Here is a 7,844-nt window from a genome sequence, read left to right on the forward strand (position 1 = left end):
AATATGAGATGATTTTTGAAGTTTTTAAGCCGAAAAAAGTGTGCATAACAGATTGAAACATTGCGGGTAAAGATTTCAAACCCATCGTTAATCGAGTCATTTGATATTGTCGTCCTTTATAGATGAAACTAACGTACTTATAGGAGTCTGGATTAATCGGGACACTGTGATAGGATTGTGTACAGTCTAACGACGAAAAGATGGCAGCACCAGTGACCCGTGCGACTAGATCAGCGATCGTTTTGACTTTAATCTTTGGACTTACCACCTTCTCGTTGATCCCATGGAGATCCATCACCGGTCTCAAGTCCCCAGACGCCTTCCGCACCACATGCATAGGGCATTGGTATGGTGAAGGGCCTTCTATGATAATCCCAAGCTTTAACCATTTATCCAGCACTTGCTCAAACTCCTTCTGAAGATGAATTGGCACAGGATACAACTTTCCTACCACTGGAATGTCGTCTGAAAGCTGTATCTTATACGGTTCAACCTTCACGACTCTTCGATTCTCAGTGAAGAGACTACGATATTTAAATAGCAGAGAAAATAATCGATTTCGATCCTCCACGCTAAAATCTGTCCTTTTTGATACATAATCCTGAATCTCCTCTTTTGTAACTGAAGGACAATACATAGAATCTTCAATTGTATCGGATGATGATTCCGCGACAGCTACTAAACAACAATGCTGTTGCTCTATCTTAATCAAAATTTTCTGAGACAAAATTGGTTCCAAAGTAATTTTCCTATATTTGTAATTCAAAAGAATATTGTACCTGATAGAAAATGGAAAGCCTAAAATACAATATGTTTTTAATTTCTGGACAACATATACTGGAACTTCAAACACATCATCCTGAATAGTGAAATTTAATATTTGAAATCCTTTCACTTGGAAAGTTTCATCTCCTGCAAAAACCTTTAAGTGAGATGTTTGTCTTAGGACGAAGTTTAGCCGAAGGATAACCTTCCTTGATTCTTTTCCAAGCACCTCCGGACAACAAATTTATATCTGCTCCAGAATCCAAGACACAAATTACCGTTAATCCTCCAACCGCACAAGTTAACTTAGGTGAAGGATACGAAAGAACACCTTTGTCTGGACTAGAATCACACTCCCCTTCGCCTGTGACGAAGCGAACCGAGAACACAGGCGTGCCCGATTTGTTACTTTGAACATCCGAACTAACCGAAATCATTAATTTTAAATTTAGAGGTTCGGGGTAAGAATCTAAAGAGGTTTCTTCCAAACTACAATTTTGATTCTCCGATAACTTACTCTCTTACTGGGGAGTTGAGGAATCCATCTCGCAGTCCACAGCCTCCCCTAATGAAGGCTGCGATATGCATTTCCCAAATGGTTCCCATTTGATTCCGACGGCTTAACCATCGGTGGGACGAACGTCGGATAATTCGCCGATAATCCAGTAATCACAGCCATGTTTACCGCTGGGGAAGGAGTGGTAGTGGGAGTTGCCACTCCCCCTCCAGGAGGTAAGTTAGCGCAAACACTGGATAAGTTGGCATTCCCGCTTGACTCATAAAATTAGGTTTACATGACTGGGATGTACTCCGATAATAACCCGAGTTCACCTCTTCCGGTTGAAATGAACCGTTTGGATTATATGGAGCATACCGGTTTCTTCGATCTTCTCTTTCCCATTGGTTTCCATTCCTACGACCTTGCCAAGATCTGAATGTAAAATTTCGTCTTCGACCTTGATTTCGGAAATTCCAATCTTCGTCCTTATTCTTATTGGTACCTTCACTGTTTTGTTTACTGTCTTCATCTGTCTGCGAAGAAGTATCCCTCGTGTTCTGTTTCAAATCCTACTTTCTCTTCTTCAGAAGTTTAGCCTGGCGAATGTGAAAAAATTTCATCTTTCTGTCTGTCACGGGTTCCACTAGATCTGGGTGTCCCTCAATTTTGGCAAATTTTACTATAAGATGTTGGACACTTTAGGGTTCCAAAGCTCGCAATAATTTCGCATCGCTTGCTGGTAAACAGTCTAAAACAATCTCAATAAATTCGGCTTCATCCGGATCTTGAGCAATTGCATAGTATTCAGCGATGACTTTCCATGCAAATTCCGTTAGCCAACTGTACTTCGTGCGATCGAATCTCATTCCTTGAATAAATTTCTTCTGCAGTCTTTCCATCCTCATGGAAAAATAATTTTCCTTGAACAGGTGTACAAAATCAGAATAATTTTTAATGTTTTTATCAACCGTTTTATACCAAGTTTTTGCTCCTGCCGTTAAAACACAAGGTAACAACATAAGCTTTTCATATTCAGACGCCGAAATTAATTTGAAAGTTTGTTCTAAATTTTCTAAGAAAGATCTCGCCAACCCATATTCTCCAGAAAATGTAGGTAAATAACTTAATTCAGATAATCTTAAATTTAGAGCACGACTACTAGTGTGTTCTTCGTAGTTGGTGGTATTCAGGGGAGAGTTACAATCATTAACGAGGCTCTTAGCTCTTAGAAAATTTTGTCCAAGATTTGCATAGGTTGTCTAATTTTGACCTGAAGGATTTCCACATTGCCTTGATACCACCGTTTGATTGCACATTCCCTCCTGAACTCCAGCATTCGAAGAAGTGAGTTCCACCTGTCTATTTGGCAGCGAAGAATGATTCAACCTGCACCGACTGAACACAGAAGTTGACACCGGAGGCAAAGCAGACAGAGAATTCAACCCTCGAATTTGGAACTGACAACCAAAAGTTTCTGGATAATTGTCCTTTCGAGAATTATTTTTCCTAGATTGTAGAATAAATCCTAGTGGGATCACATTCAAACAATGACTATTAGTCGGTTGACAAACAGAGACCGTCACAGTGGGAACAGTACGAGTCTCCCCGACAGAAGAGACTGGCACCTCCACTGGAGTGTCGGCATCTGATTCACCAAAATTAACTAACTCATTGGTAATAATGTCATGTGGTTTTTCGTACCGACGTCTACTATTTTCTTCCGTTTGACTTTGCGTTAACGACTTAATCTTGGCATCTAGTAGTTCATAGGCTTCTTTACTACTAGATTCGAGATGTGATATTTCGCGAGCGAGAGCATCACATCTTCGGTTCTATTTTTCTTCTGACAACCGAAGATCTTTATCTAACTCGTCTACCCTGACATTTATCCTATCCTGATAAGACCCAACCATATTCTGTAAATCGCGTACTTCCGACTTGACATCGTCTACATCTTTGTTTACATCAGCTACTTTGTCATTGACTATTTGCAATAACTCGGATTTAAGGTTTTCAAATTTTACATCTAAAGTGAGATTTACCTTATCAACTACCTTTTCACACATATTCTGGAATTTACTATAAAGATTTTCGCTAATTATTTGAAATTTACTATCCAGCGAAACATTCAACGACCTATTAAATTGTTCCAAAATTGCGGCTAAATCCACCGGAGATTCAGTTGAACCCGTTTATACATTTTCTTGCGTATTTTGTCCTACTAATTCCTGATTCTCAACATCTTTGTTTACATTACTGTTAACAACACTAGAACCTGATCCATGGTTGTCCTTCCTTGAAAGTACAAGTTCACTCTCATTTGAGATCCCATTCCGAGGCGAGTCTGGGAGTGATGAGACATTTACGAGTTTAACTAAGGAGGTATTACAGAACCACGGTTCCTTCTTTTCATCCAAATCCTGGACGTGTTCCGGGGTTAAACCATCACTGGACATGTACCCACATTTCGCAACCGTCACAATAAACACTATATCCTGATATTTCCTTATCACAACACAAATATTCTTTAGGGTTACGAGACTCGTTACTAGCTCTGCTACTTCAAGACATTTTCACTTTGTATGAAATTGTTTCCCAGAAACCACACTCACACTAATCCATCAATGATCAGGTATTACTCGAATGAGCCGATTGTCGCAATATTCTCCCATTTCATCACATACTGTAATTGTTTTCTTTTCTTGGCATTCGTGTAACACGAGTACGACAGAATCCTGGCTGTGGAAAGCCAATTTTACTTTAAAAAATGAAATACATGAATGGAATGACTAATAACATAAATGAATGTGAAATGAATGGAATGATGTTCACTTTCCTTCGGACTGTGGACTGTGTAAATGTATCACTGACTGGTGGTCGCGAAACTACTGGGCCCGGTGCAAGTATGCTACCAACAATCACCGATTCATTCACCAAACCAGTTGTCACCGGAAAATGGAACTCAAATTTGCTCAAAGAAGATAATTCCCGAGCCTCTCCGATCACAACTCACAGCTCGGCATCCAGGCCTGCAGTCCGTCATCCGCAACCTCTCGTGAAAAATTTTGCCAACCACAAACTACCGACACAGGATGTTGACCTCCCAGTTATGTTGACAATGAGGACAAAATCAGATGTTTGTGTGTGGAATGGCTCTACCAGAAAAAAGTCCACAATGTCCAAAACAGAATTTCTTTTAGCGCAACGGAAAGAAAAATCCAAACTGAGAAGTTTGAAAAGAACTGAAAAAATCACAGTATTCGGTCGTCTTTTACGTCGGTCACACAATGAACCTTTTTGCTCGATACTTGTGAATTCTCACCTTCCACTGGAAGTTAAATACCTCTAATACTGCTCATGCATTTAGCACCTTGACTACATATATAGATTTTGCTGTAAATGTCATTCGAGATTACTATACATTTTAACTTCCCAATTCTACTCCAAAGAAAACGTTCAGATTACAACTTCTACATTTTATTAAAGAAAAACCTTTTGTTTCGTTTACACAGATGCTACAGCTCTATCTTGAACAATATGAAGATTTAAAAAAATCATTTCTCCCAATGCTTCTACAAATTATTTGATTTTTCAGTTAAACAGAAAAACTCTGACAACATATACGTAATGTTTCACCTCACCAGAATTTCGTACTGAATAAAATTTTTCATGAATAGTACTAATGATAATACTAACGAAATATGTTGACATCTGTGAGTCTTATGATCCTTGGCATATCGACTTTAAACTGACATCAGTATACTTAATCAATTCAATTTATACAAAATTTACTTAAATGGTTGGTGGGCTAGAACTTCTCATATTTTTGATATCTTATTTTGCTTCTTTTGTGCCTTTCAAAAACAATGACTCCAGCGACAGGATTTATACGCATTTGGTCACCTGCCCTCTGTGCACGGAACGTTGTCATTTTTCTGTGTCCTTCCTTCCTACAATTTTCTTTTCACAAACATATAGGAACACAAAATTTGACTATCGGCACATACAGTAACCTGAACCTACACCTATCCTAACCGAAACTAATCTAATCTAAATTAACTTAACCTAGAACATGAAAATATATCACTCATATAACATTCACATTTTATTCATAGCCCACATCACATCTGAAATCCAAACACGTAAAGGATGTCAACTTTACTACTCTAAGCAAAACAGAATAAAATTTTAATTTCAGTGAAATAAAAATAAAAATAAATAAAAAATAAATGTTTAAGTGGTATTCCTATTCATAGGATAGCATAACTTCCGCGAGTTATCGAAAGAAAATCTGTTGTCAGAAGTTACCATGATGCACGTTCAAAGTATATCTGTACCAGGATATCAAAGTAAATATAACGTAACTGGGAATCATACATGTCTCATTCGAATTTATAACTACCAAGACAAAAGACGTTTTAAATTTTGATTTTATACTTTAGGAGCAGTATCTTTGTTTTCAAAATCAATTGTAGTTTCGAGTGAAGTATTTTCTTTTGGCATTACATTATTTGTTGATACATAAGGTTGGGATGAGATTTGCACTTATAAGGAGCGCAAACCTATTTATTATGACAATCAAGTCATTTTGTTTGTGATTCTTTTCCACCCGACTAATCCGCGTAATATCCGGATTCACATGACAGACAGATGTGATCGCAGTTTCTAGGGAAACTGGACTTTAGTTTAAAACTGCATGATGATCTTGTATACAAACAATTCACATAAGCAAACCATTATTTTATTCCAAAGAGAATTTAGAGGTTAAGAGCTCCAAACCACTGATTTCGTTGTATCCTGTCAGTTTCACTAAATCATCATAACTCTAATTACTTACTTGATTTATTAATTACACCAATTCTAAGCAGAATCGATCTGGTGCTTAGAAATAAAGAAAATTTCACCTTACAGTAACTGTCCTGGCATTCTGCTCTATTATGGATGCCACCAATCAGCTTCCCCACGAGTTTTGCTTGGGTACTCTGCTAACTTTCCATTGAGCTTTTCCAAAACCAAATTTTCAACACTTCATCCAATTTAGTCAGTCACTAATCACACAATTTCCTCTAACTTAAATTAACTTTGGTGATAATTTCCAAATTTTTTACAATTTATGGGCGAGGAACTGAAATGAATGTCCTATCTTTAATACAGCTTTTGTAGAAAAGACGAAGAATGACAAGAAGAAGAGCTCTAATTGGTTCTCTGATGACGCAACAAAAGGATAACACCTTAAATCTCGACACATCAAGAGAAGCCGAACCAATGATGATATCTGGAATAAGCTTCAAACGAAAATGAAATTTCTCTGCTCCAATGAGAAATAATTGCTACCTAAACAAAGGGATGTGCCAAAAGACAGCACGGCCGAATTTTAAAATGAAATTTTTTGAAGAAATTACAGAATTACAATTTTGAATTTTCTTGCGAAGATTCCCTGTTAAAATTTCCTTGAAAATAATACAAAACCTATGAGAAATTAAAAAATATACACCTTCGAACCCACAACATAATAATGACAAAATACGGAATATTACTAAAATACCAGATTATATATAATTTTATAGACACTACTTAAGTATGGTATTATTTTGACCGAATATTACAATTAAAACGAAACCTTAAATATAATAATTAATATAAAATAATTCTCAATTGTCTTTCCGAAGCTAAGCATGAACTGAAATATATATTCAAAGGGAGTTCCAAACTTTTACGGACTATAATACATTATACTTGAGTATAATGTAACAAAGATAGCTAATATAGAAATAAATCAAAAATCTAGTATCAAATACTTAGGACTTATTTTAGACTCTAGAGTTAATTGGATGTCGCACGTCAATAATCTTAAAGTTGATATTAACTATGTAATTAATGTGATTAAAAGTCTAAGTTACAGAAAATGGGGTACCAATCCTAGAGTCTTACAAAAAAATTTATAAACTATGTGTTGAAGCAAAGTTATTGTATGGAGGCATATTGTTGTTACCCCGTCCATATAAGAATGTTTCATCTATGATCCATCCATATAAGAATGTTCCTGGAAAATTGACAATTAAGCATCCAAAAAGTGAAATTTGATTGGTCTCACATACATTCTGATCTCCTGACACATCTGAATCAGAATATGGCAAAAAATGCAGCCATCTGACTGTCGCTGATTGTCTTACTGTTGTCTGGCATTATTTCCTACTATACTTAACTAGCCTCAAACCCGTAAACCTACCACAACAGAATGACGCCAGGCTTCCGTATTCATTCGTATTTAACTGCATAGTTCCGCCAGTTGGCAGCACAATGCAACGCATTATCACTATCACATGTTCTATATACAATGAGCGACTGAAATAAACTATCGCAGCAAATTATAAACACAAATAACATTGTGGTATAAAGTCGATTTCCGTAGCGAAAGACAAAAATTCTCAGATCGACTAAAGTCGACTTTCACAGCTAAAAAGTTAAATTTCCAGTAGACAATTTGCATCAATTCGTACATCTAAGAGAGAATTGTGCAACATAATATGCAACTTACGAATCTAAATATGTTATGTTATATTATTCGTAATATTATAAT

Source organism: Thermobia domestica, chromosome 12 (assembly GCF_964235325.1).
Source record: "Thermobia domestica chromosome 12, izTheDome1.hap1.1, whole genome shotgun sequence".
NCBI lineage: Eukaryota > Metazoa > Arthropoda > Insecta > Zygentoma > Lepismatidae > Thermobia > Thermobia domestica.